The sequence below is a fragment of the Corvus kubaryi genome, unplaced genomic scaffold (assembly GCF_017639235.1).
Source record: "Corvus kubaryi isolate FWS band 111438036 unplaced genomic scaffold, C.kubaryi_AGA036_p1.0 37385, whole genome shotgun sequence".
Taxonomy (NCBI): Eukaryota; Metazoa; Chordata; class Aves; order Passeriformes; family Corvidae; genus Corvus; species Corvus kubaryi.
Window position 1 is genome coordinate 34,252,721 of NW_024581127.1, and position 12,448 is coordinate 34,265,168.

At 39.0% G+C, this 12,448-nt stretch overlaps 1 long non-coding RNA gene across 1 annotated transcript; it reads right to left on the reverse strand.

Annotated features, from left to right (window-relative positions):
- Positions 1-747: 747 nt before the first annotated feature.
- LOC121668522 lies at positions 748-12,147 on the reverse strand. Its single transcript, XR_006017424.1, has 2 exons — positions 11,683-12,147; positions 748-1,335 (listed from the first exon to the last, which is right to left on the reverse strand). It is a non-coding gene; the product is annotated as an uncharacterized LOC121668522 (long non-coding RNA).
- Between the last annotated feature and the right edge of the window lie 301 nt (positions 12,148-12,448).

Genomic DNA, 12,448 nt, shown 5'->3' on the forward strand with positions numbered 1-12,448 from the left:
CAGTCCATTGTTTCATTACTGCAAATACAAGCCCAATATCTGAGTGAGGTTTAGGCTCCTGTGATCAGAGGAAAAAGTTCTGGCTTTTCTTACAAGAAAACTTGTAAACATCCAGTAACACAGAGGGGGGAAAATCATATTTATTTAAGTAGAAAGTATACAGAAAAAAAAAATGTTGCATTAGGAATTTTTTTGCTCCGCTTACTATTTTTAAACTTAATTTCTTAACCCTTGGCAAAAAAATTAATGAACAAAGTAGAAATCCAAAATGATATTCCTTGTCAGTGTAGGATTAAATTTCAACAAGGAGGAAGAAATATTTGTCTCTGTTTAGAAAAATTACAGAACAAAAATTACAGAACAAACAACCTCAGTTTTCACTCCTGCCTCTGAGAAAAGTCTTTGGTGGGATGGTCTTCATTTCAGAAAAAATGTGCACAATCCAAGCTGTAAAAGACAAAAAGTTTCCAGCAGATTTTCCAGACAAGTGAAGTTTAAGAAATCCAGAACCACTAAGGACTTCTTGTTTGTCATTTTTCCACACAGTCTGGCATTTTCACTGTGATACCTGCAGAACACGATCTGCAGAGTTCATATTTTCATGTTTTCAGATGATCCTAGAATGGGCTGGGTTGGAAGAGACCCTAAAGATCATCTCATTCCAACCATGGGCAGGGACACTTTCCACTAGATCAGGTTGTTCAAAGCCTGGCCTTCTTCTCCCTTGTTCTTTTGTTACGTGTTTTTAAAAAAGAAATAAACAAACCGTGAGTTATTCTAGCCTTGCTATTCATGATAATTGCACATGACTGAATTTTAAAATTGCTTTTAAAGACTTCCAAGACTATTTCTTTACCACACAAGGGAATCATTCATGTTACAAACCACATATTCCTGTGACTCTGCAGTTTACTCGTGGAATCCTAGAACATCCTGAGTTGGAGGGAACTCATCAGGATGAGCGAATCCAACTCCTGGCCCTCAAGGACACCTCAAGAATTCTACCGTGTGCCTGAGAGAGTTGTCCAAACACTTCTCGAGCTGTGTCAGCCTTGGTGCTCTGACCACTTCCCTGGGGAGCTGTTCCAGTGCCCATCCACCCTCTGGGTGAAGAATTTTTCCTAATATCTGACCTAAACCTCCCCTGGCACAGCTCTAGCCATTCCTTCAGGTCCTGTAACTGGTCACCAGTGAGCAGAGATCTTCCTTGTGAAGAAGATGCAGGGCAGCTGCAGACCTCCAAGGAAAGGACTGGTGTTCACACACAGCTGTATCTCGATATGAAGGTGGATTTGTTGAACATCTCACACCAATATCTGCACTCAGCTCTTCACCCTGCATTACAAAAGGATCTGTTCCAGTGAAAAACGAATAAAAATGACAGCACTAGAAGTAGAAATGAGATGCTGGGTATTGTGTTTTCCACCTCACAGTACAAGCTTGTTTCTTGTGTCACCTGCGACCTGTTGTTAATACTCCCCTTGAATATCTCTTACTTCAATGCTGAGCCGAGTCCCAATCCATCCTGGGGTTAGAAATTGCTCCTGTGACACATTTTGCTCTGAAAATCTTTGTTATCGTCACCATAGAAATGTCTGCTTAGTTATAACATTTACTTGCAATAAGAAAATGAAGTGTCATATTCCTGAAAATATGTACAAGGGCTACAGGAGACCGAGTTATTCAATTCCTGTAATTTGTATTTTTAAAGGTATAGCTCAGGTAGCTGCCAGTTTTCCATGCTGCCTTCTTCTTGTATGATTTCAGGGCTCTAAATACACCTCTGTGGCATGGGGGAGCCTCAGTAACCAGTCTGAAATGATGACTTTCTCTAGGGAGGAAGGTGTGTGCCCTATTTCTGTATATTTTGCCCTTACTATCTGTATATTATGTAGAAAAAATTGAAATTAATAACTTATTTCTATTTTAGCCCTTAAGTTGATTAAATCTAGAGTCTGAAACAGGTAGAGATTATCAGACCTTGAACAGGTTTTATTTCAAATAAACTAAGAGGAAATAAATATTTTTTAACACCTGATAGCCAATTATTTGATAATTCTACACTTAAATGGAATCTCAACAGAAATATAAATAACATCCCTGTGAACAGCAGATGGTTTTCCACAATGGAAGCCATTAAAATGAATGATAGGAACACTTCTTCAAACAAATAGACATTAATTAAATCTGTTATCTGTATTAAAATATGGGTATGTAGAAAAACATATTACAGATGTCTGATGTGTTAAGTGTTTTTCTTCCCAATTAATACAGTATTAAATATTATTTTATTTATTTATGATTTCTTGAGTGCAACTAACTTAGAAAAATAATCTCCTGAGTTTAGATCATTTCTTTATTAGCCTCTGGAGAAAATTACTCACTCCCTGGGGAAGAGCAATCTATATTACTTCCATTCTTCTTTAACTAGATTGTGTTTGCAAATACAATTGCATTAATATGACTCCCACTTTCTCAGAGTTTTACATAAGTTTAAATAGAGTGTTTTGGTAGTGCTCTCATGGTGAATGTATCCATTGCTACAGGCACTCCAAGACCAGTTTTTCAGAGCTATCTACACAGTTATTCAGGGAAAACGTGTTCACTGTGTCCTGGGAGAGTTTAATGCATAACGACTGCCTTTCTTATTTCAAAATAGGTAAATACCCAACCAGAGCAAGTTAGAACTGCAGGTAACTATTTCTGTAAGCAACATTTTCCCGTGTTTACACTGAAATAATTGTGTGTATAACCCAGAGGTGTCGTTACACTTCTATTGCTTGAGCAACTGCATCAGTCCTCACAATATATGGAATAAAATCCTATTTTCTTGCAGTATTTTGATCCATTAGGCTAAGCATGGAGCATTGAATTTCTGCTGAGTCCACTTGTCCATGTACTCTGGAGGCTTTTGTCCCGAAGGATCGCGTGCTGTATTGAATGTTTGACAGCAGCAGTAAAATACCCTGGGACAAGGGAGTAAGTCTGAAAAAGAGTTTCTTCAGTTATCAGTGGTGTTCCAGGGATCATTAAGCATTGGAAAAGGCTCCCCAGAGAAGTCAGGGAGTCACCATCCCCAGAAGTGTTCAAAAAACAAGTAGATGTGGCACATTAATGGGTGTGGTGGTATTTGGTTGAAGCTTTGACTTGATGATCTTGTCATCTTTTTCCAACCTCAGCGATTCCATGATCCTATGATTTCGTGTGACAATAGCTTCCAGAAGAATCAAACTTTTAAAAGTGGGAAAAGGAATGTTTCGAGCCCCAAGTTTTTGTTGTAAGCTTGAGGCCTGTGTATTAAGGGGTTCAATTTTATTTTAGGTTTGGTGAAAGGAGTTACAGAGTGACCAAAGCAGAGCAAATGGAAACAGAATATATAAAGTTGCATGTGACCAATTTAGGAAGCAACTTTGATTTGAATTTGAATTTCTTTGTATGTGGCATTTGACTAAGGAAAGAAAAATAAATTAAGACCAAGTGAGATGGCTATTGGCTCATTTCTCCTACAGTAACTGTCTGTACCATGCCTTTGCATTTTATGGCAAGGCACTTCATCCTTAATCTGAGGAGGCTCTTGATTTATCCAGGTTCTTCTTTAACCTTGAATGAAAGGGAAATATTTATAGGATTAGCCGAAAAAACTGCAAAATCATTCAAGAACTCGCTGCTATTGAGTTCCCTAAGCATCTACAGCACAAAACTTTGATCTTCCCTTTCTCCCTGGTATTTTTAGCAAAATATGTCTAACTGACTAGGTAGGGAGCCAGGGCCACATCCTTTCATTCCCAGAATCCTCATGAAGTTTTTAAAATGGGAAATATACACTTTCCTTGTAACTACTGCAAAATGGCCATGCAGCTGGCTGCAAGGATGTTGAAGAATTTAGGGGAAAAATCAAGTAGCAACTGCTTCTGGATTTTATCTATTCAGTATTTTCACTAGAAATGCAGAGGATGCTATAGGAAAAGCACTTCAGGCATTAAAAAGAAAGAGGTAATTAAAGAATTTAAAAGGATAGGATTAACATTCAAAACAATCTTGAGAAATTAACATGTGGGGCTGAGATTGATACAGTAGGACTCTTAAAGCAAAATTAAACTCATTCTCCTGCAGAAGATGCAATCCAACATAGAAGTTTAGCATTCAAGAAAACGGCAAAGCAGCACAACAGGGGAGAAAGATGATCAAAGGGCTGGAGAACCTGTCCTGTGAGGAAAGAGTGAAGGAATGATGTCTCCTCTCTTCACGAGGAGCCACCTTCTGAAGACAAGGGAGAATGGGCACAAGCTGCACTGGGAGAGGTCTCATCTTGTATAAGGGAGAAAATTTTTATAGTGAGAACAAGCAACCAACAAAACAACCTCACACGGGATTCTCAGAATGGGATGGGACGGGGTGCTGGATGACCTCATCTAGGCCCCCTTTCCCATGAAAACTTGGACCAGATGGTCTTTTGATGTCCCTTCCAACCTAGGCTCTTCTGTGAGTATATGAATTAATATCTGTTCTACACTATTTTTTCTTCCACCCACTCATATCCAGAGTGAGATCTGGGAGCAGGATGGCCCATATGCTTCTGTGAGAGTTTTTTTTCTCCTCAGTGTGCCTGTTTCTATATATTTCTGTTAGCACAGACAGGTTCTGTGTGTATGTGTCACACAGAAATTAAATTTGCTCTGACCCTTTATACACTAAGCTATCTGTCTCACAACTAAGTTCCCATCCTGCTGTTGTCAGTTTTTCTTCGAATATCCATAGCAACAGGATTGTCTTGTCAATCAAATATTTCACAAGTTTTGAGGCCTGAAAGGATTATTAAAACATCTTCTACAGCTTTCTGAAGAAAAAATATCCAATAATCTTTTTCCCATTTCTTCTGTGATGAATCCAAAATGCCTATTTGTGAAAAATGCCTTCCAGAAAACAATCCACCTGCATATTTCCTGTAAAGCCCAGGAAGATGGAACATTCACCAAGACCATTGAGAGTTTTAGTCTATGTTATTGTTTTTCATATGTTTTAGAATTCATGCCTTGTTTCTAATTTGAATTTATATGTTTCTCGCTTCTGGGCTCTGTTTCTTGTTATGTCTTTCTCTGCTAAATTAAAGATCTCTTTACTACCTAGTATTTCTCCCTGTGGAGATATTTAAACCATAATAGAGTCACCTCTTGGTTGTCCTTTTTAAAGACAAACAGCCCGAGTTCTTTACGTGTGATTAAATAAGTCTTTGAGCACATGAAAAACGTAGTAACTGGAAACAAAAAAAAAATTCTTCCCCTGTCTTCCTCAAACATCCAAAAAAATTACATGGCTGCTCAAAAGGGAGCACTTACAAGAAAATATAATAATCTATACAACACTAACGAGTTAGACTACAACTGCTGAAGTTATCCCAATGCGGTGGTTCTTTAGAAGAGAGCTGAGAGGGGAGATATGAAACAAAGATGAAAATTTTGGATATAGACTTTTGGTAATCAAAAATAGGGTGAGCAGTCTCTGTTCAGAGAAAAGGATGCAGCCATTGCTTAAAGAGTTGGTGTAGAAGGGCTCAAGCATCTCTTAGAGTCAAGTGCAGCCCATAAACAGAACAAAGCAGGGTATGCAAAACTGGGGGGACTTCACTAACGAGGACTTGAAAGTAACATGAAAAGAAGTATCATAACTAAACAATCATTCTGGGATTAGAAGTTATTGTCAATGAAAGTTGTGGAATTGTCATCAGAGGAGTTATTCCAGCCTTGTTATGAGCTATGGAGATAAAACAGTGTGCTAGAAAAATAAAGGGAATGATTGAGAAACCTACAAGGTCCCTTTTGAAGCCAGAAATCCATAATTAGATATTTTAGGCCCCACCGAAGAAGCTTCCTTCATTTGGATATAAATAGAGGGATGGTGTTGAAACATCTAATGAGTGTCATTAAACCACACTAAAAGTCAGTGTTCCAGATGATCTGAAATAACTTTTTTCGTCTTTAATTAAAGCCCAGCAAATCAGCATAATTTGGAGGAAACTTCAGGCCCATCTTCCCATTGGAAACTGGACATATTGAGTTGAATCAGAAAATATCACTGACCATGGCCCAATAGTGAGAGAGCATCGTCTGCCTTTTCCCTGGGCATTACGTCACTGATAGCTGTAAATCAGTGGAACTTGATCAATCAATCAATCAATCAGCTACTGGAGATCAGCAGGTGAATTCTAAATCTGTGGTGCTGTAAAACAAGAGGATGGCCCTGAATGATAGGAAAGGGGATATTGATGGTTGGAAACCCTGTGAAGAGAGAAAAGGCACCTCTTGCTCTGAGGATGGGATTCTCAAGGCTAATGCCTTGCTGTCCTTATCAACTAGGTCACCAACTTAAGCACTTAGCAGTTTATTTTTCTCCATGCTGAACATGTAACTAGCCCACCTGGTGTGTGATCCAGTGCAGAATACCCCCGAGAGTGGAATTTCTGAGACAGAAATGTGCTGGGCTGTCTGTGGGTATTACGACCAGAAGAGCACTGACAACTGAGAATTAAGTTGAAATTCCAGATTGCCAGACACTCTGCAGTTCTGTGTTCAGTGTTTAACAACATTTCTGTCTTTGTTTATCCTTCAGGATGATGATACAAGATTAAGGGGTAATTTATCTTTCCTTTGAATCAGGGCTTTGTTCAGTCTCTTGCCATCTATGACTACAATACTGGGAACTCTGGTCAAATCACAACCAATTAATAAAACAATAGAAACACAAACCTAGAACGATTTATCTAAAGACTTAAAATGGGACATGGCTTCCTGAATGTGTGATTAAGGTTTTTCAAAACTGAAGCCACCTATGGTCATTTTCTAGTAGGTATAGGCAGTAAACAGTAAGTACAGGTGAGATCTAAAAGGAAAGAAATTATAGGATGTAGGATATGAATGCTGGATGTTCTTGCAGCATGTCTAAGGATGTCTTCCAACATCATGTTACATTAATATATTTGGGATTTTAATCTAGTTGATAATGGTGTAAAAAATGGGGAATTCATGTGCCCATTCAAAATACACGTGAAAGGAATTCTAAAAAAAGCCCAAAATTTATATTTCTTGTGGAATACATCCCTTTCAGCAGGGGATCACAGCACAGTGGTCTCTCACAGTGCGGGTTTGAGCATCTGTAGGTCTCCTATCACTTTCTTGGATCAAGACAAGGCACAGCAGGATGGAGACTATTTTCCTTTTAGTGGATAAATCTCTATTTGGATAATTTAGGGTCAAATATTTATCTGGTTATTAATGTCTTAGTTACCAAAAAAGGAGCAATTAATTTTCTTGTTACAGGCAAGGGATTCTGCAACTTAGAGAGGAATATTTTATTTAACATAATTAAGTCCTTTACAACACCATGTATCATTTTTGAAGACCTGAGGACAAGATGGACAGATAAACACCTCTAAATTTATTTTCTCTCTCAAAACTTAATTCACCATTAATGTACTATATCTGCCAGACCTGGTCAATCCCCATCAGCCACATTTCACTCCAAAGGATGCAGCCACAGCAAAGAACGTTATTTTAAAGACTACCTGAACATTTCTGCTTTTTTATCCCTGTGACTTAAAATTATTCACTTTATCAAATCTTGCATCTACATCAAATTTATAACAGAGAATGAAAATGAAATTGCTATTGCTATTAATTATAGTTTTTGCTTTTGCTGTAGCAAAATCATATTTTTCGTGAAGCATTTTCAGAAGAACCAGAAGAAACCTAAAGTCAACAGTGCTTCTAATCTCACCAATGCTCTTGTCCATGATGAAATAACTTGCCTGAAAACAGAAGGAATAAACCAGTCTAAAATTACAGAAAATGTTGGTTTCAAGTGCTTCAAGGGCAGGTTCTATGTCTTTGACTTTTATACCAGAGCCATACCCAAAATGAATGACTCTAGCCATCTCTTCATCATTACAGAACTCCTTCCACATTCTACATTCCAGAAATTTGTCATGTTTGGTGATAAACTTGCTCTCCTACTTAGGCAACATCAGGAAATAATGTGGATGCATGTATACTAGGGTCGTGAAGAAAGGGGAATGTGACAAAATCTAATATCCTTGAAACAAATTAGAACTCTTTTTTTGTTATTTTTTAGGTAATTAATGGGTCTCAGTTGTCTGCAGCTGTAGTTATGGCAATTAGTTCAGCTTAGCACAAGTCTCTAATTTCCTACATCAATAAATGTTACATCAGGGCAGGATCACTATCAAGCATAGTCATTGTTTACAGCATATTCATCTTCATAAGTGCCTGACTATAAACAGAACATCTTTCCATTGAGGTTTGCCTAAAATATCCATCAGCATGCCTTAGAAATGCTGGGAAATACTGGAGTGAGGGAGAAAATGCAATAGATCTTTTGCAAAATTAAAAGCCAAAATGTCAGTGTAAGGAAAACATTTATTTTCCTCTACTGTTTAAGTACCTACATGAAACAGAAATTCTATGGTCTTGTCCAAGCTGAGTGAGAAATACTTTTGCCCCAAAGAAGCTGCTGTTGATGAGGGGTCAGGAGTTGGATTTTGATGACCCTTGTGGGTCCCTTCCAACTCAGGATATTCCCTGATTTTCTATGATTTGCTAAGGCTACAAAGTGGGGTTAAATGTGGGAGATGTGTGAAGACTTGTGAGGGAATGAGAGAAACAAGGACTTCACAGGATTTTTGTGGTGAAGACAATTGAAAATTGGCTGTTCACCTACAAACTGCAAAGGGACAAAACAATCTGGTCTCCATTCTTTGAGGAGAGCTGTGAGAGAGGAAGAAATCTGAGGGAATTGTCCCTTTGGCTTCCTAAAGAAAGACCCTGTGCTATCCATTCCTCTACTCTAACAAGATACTGACTCTACCACTACTCCCCAGGAAAAAATAGTGAGGATGAATCAACTCCAGCATGAGCAAACTTCGTATTGAGGGCAATGAAACACCAAATGCAATTATTTCAGTCATGAAGTTTGTGCTCCTCGATAGTGGCAGCACTAACGAAGCAAACCCAAGGAAGAACCTCGTGCATCATTCCATGGGATTACTGCCACAGGCTACACTGGTACTTTGTATTTACTTTTAATTACACTACCTGGATTAAAAGTAAATTTTAAAACATGCGGGGAGAACTCAGATGTTTGTTTTTATGGGACAGGAAGAATATCCAGTGTTTAAGGAGGCAGCGGTTAATAATAAATAAGACTTAGAGTCCATTTCTTTCAGTGGCTGGTGTAGCAGACCTGGGACACCATATACTGGTTCTGACTCCCACAGTTTTGCTGTTTCCTGTTGAAGAGAGGAGCTCTGCTTCAGTCAACCATTTTTTAATAAGCCTAAAAAAACCTTAAAAAATGTGCGAGGCACATTTGAAGACCATCATCATCTCTCTCCCTTTGAATTCATTAGATTTGCGCAACCAAACACATTGGACATTTCAACAGGTTTTTACTCCATATATCTGTATTAGGAAAGCTACTAATTACCAGAAGAGTCTCCAGAAAAGAGGAAACAAAAACCACTTATGAACATACAGTTTCCTCTTTCTCCTCCCCAAATGAGCAAAAAACCTCTTAAACTGACATTTTCAATAATGTATTATGGCAGGTAAATTAAGCAAAGAGTTAATTAAAATCTGAGAGTTAATTAATGAGATCCACTGCACATTAAAGATCATTACTCCATCTGAAAAGAGTAATTAGAGAGCAGTTGCTGGTGTGTTTTATTCTCCTGGGTGTTTTGCTGACATGCCACATAAGTCATTCGATGTTGAGAAAATAATCTGCTGATCTCCATATTTACTGTGATTATTAGATAATTGTGGCAAGTTAAGCTGTAGCAGAGAGAATCCTCTTTCTACCAGATTTCCTCTGAACTACTTATTCATCTGTCTATTTATCTGGCCTCTTATGTCCCTTAATTAAGTAATTTGTGATAATAATAATTTCCAATCTCCATTTTAACTGGTAGCTTTGACCTAAAAAGCTCCTTTTCTTTAAATCACTTCAGATGATACAGCTGGAAGTTCAAGAAATCTGCTCTGTTGTGTTGCTGTCACTGCTGTGTTCTGTGGCCATGGGCAAACTTGGTTCACTTGAATTCCCAAGCAGTTGTCAAATGAGACTATGAACTTGTGTGACAAGACCTCTGTGATGGCTGAGATGTCAGTCAGGAGCTGTGGTAATCAGTCACAGTGATTAACTCTGAGCAAACAGTACTTGGTGGATAATGCTTCTTGCCATTTTCTAACAAGCAGATCCTTGGAAAATTCCAGACTCGTATCACCATTGATTGCAATTGTTGCTGCTGAAAAATGCACAGTGGGTTGGCATTGCTCTCTCTGGTTGCTTGAATTCACCCTGGAATCATAGAATCATAGAATGGTTTGGGTTGGAAGGGGCCTTAAGGATCACCAAGTTCCAGTTCCCTGTCATGTGAGGGGAACCTTCCACTATCCCAGGTTTCTCAGAGCCCCATCCAGCCTTGCCTTGAACACTTCCAGGGATGGGGAATTCACAGCTTCTCTTGCACAACCTGTGCCAGTGCCTGACCACCCTCACAGTAAACAATTTCTTTCTAATACCCGGTCTAAGTCTAGCCTCTTTCAGCTAAAAGCCATTTCACCTTCTCCTGTCACTGCAGAGATGTTTCCGGGGAAGCCTTTGAGAAATCAGTTTGTGTTTGTCTTCACACACTGGCACAGCAGCTCACTTTCTGATCCATTAGTTTTCGTGTGATTGTTTTTTGTGCTGCCTTTATTCATAAACGCCCTGGAAGAACATTGCTTGCTTCAGTTTAAGCTTGATATTTCATGTCCTGCCATCACCATCCAAGAGAACTGTTCTTCTTTCCCTATACAATCCCTTCATCAACACACATTTCAAAACCACATTTTTCTATATCTCTCCTCCACCTCTTTAACCTATCCCTCTTCCCAGCCTTGCTCTCTCCTTCACCTGCCGCCCTTGCAAGCTGTTACCTTTCTAAATCTGTCCTGCACTTCCAAATTTGCCAGATGTTTTCCATCCAGCAGTACCCCGGGTCAGGATCTATTGGCTGCAGGACTCTGAAATTGCTCATTTCGCGTTTAGCTTCATTTGATAATCTCAAGGTTTCTGCTATGAAGGAAGTGGGTGCCTTGCACAAGTCTTTTTTTTCTTAAACTAGAGATCTCTTCAGAAATCAAATTAAGAATCCAGAGAGACCAGACCTGTGAGATATCTTACTATATATTTGAAGTGAAGAGAAGTTGATGAAAAAAAATCAAGATGTGTATTTTGGCTCTATGGAGCAAACTCCAGAACACTCTCTTCTCTCTTTCACTTTCAATAAACATTTTTTATTTTCTCTCATACAAGACCTAATAGTTTAAAATGATTGCTGTCTTCTCTGTAGACCAGTGATTTCTTAATTTTTTGAAAATGGTTGACCCCCTTTAAACTTTCAGCTGGCAATACAGTGTTCAGAACAGCCAATGGAAGTGTGTTGTCAGCTTCTGTGTTTCTTCGGTGGCTTTTCAAGGACTTTTGAGACAGTTTACAAGATGTTCCCCCATGCAGCCCTTATATCTCCCAGAAATCACTGTCTGTAATTTCAAACCCTTTCCTGTGTGCTGCACCCATAGTGACAGAAAGCCTTTTTCCACATATCGTGAAGATGCCAGTATTCTTCACCTGTGTTCCCGTTTGAGACAAATTCGGAGGAACATCCAAAATGAACGTCCTCTCATAGAAGGCAGGTTTCAGCCACCCCTCCCCCACCAGGTTTGGGAAAAAATTCCTCGGAGGAAAGTGAAAAAAAAAGTACTTATTTAACAGACACAATGCACAATGGGAAAAGAATAATGCTAAATAATAAAACCTCTCGCTGTGGAGAGTAACCTGGGAAGATTTCTGTCCTTTCTGTGGGGGTGGTCTCTCTCTCCTCTGGATCAGTGTAGGACCCCCTCCAGGCCAACAGTGTAGGGTCTTCTGGTGTGTTCTGAACAGTTCCAGAAGAGAAGAAGAAGAAGCCAAAGTCCCGGGAACAAAAGTTTAACTCCTCGTCTCTCTCCAGAGAAACAGAACAGAAAGCTGGCTAAAAAGCAGCAAAAAGGGTGCATCCTCTGCACTTGCTGCTGCAGAAGCACTCAGAGGAGTAGAGTGACCTTGGAGCACAAGCTGCTTTGAAAAGTTTGTCTGGCTTTTTTGCACCCAGTTTTAAAGGCACAGAAAGGCACAGGAATCATGTCTGGGCATAGAGCAGTGATAGGGGATGCACATCATAAAGTCACCCCAAGACAACCTGTCATTCAAAAATCATTATTTAACTCATGGAAACAAAATTGAATAAATTCTCAGGTATAACACTAAACTCTGATGTTTGTTGTCTTGAAATTTTTGTCTGACAAAGTTTTCCTATGTCTCAGAATTGGGTTTCTATTTTTCCAAAGGAAATTCA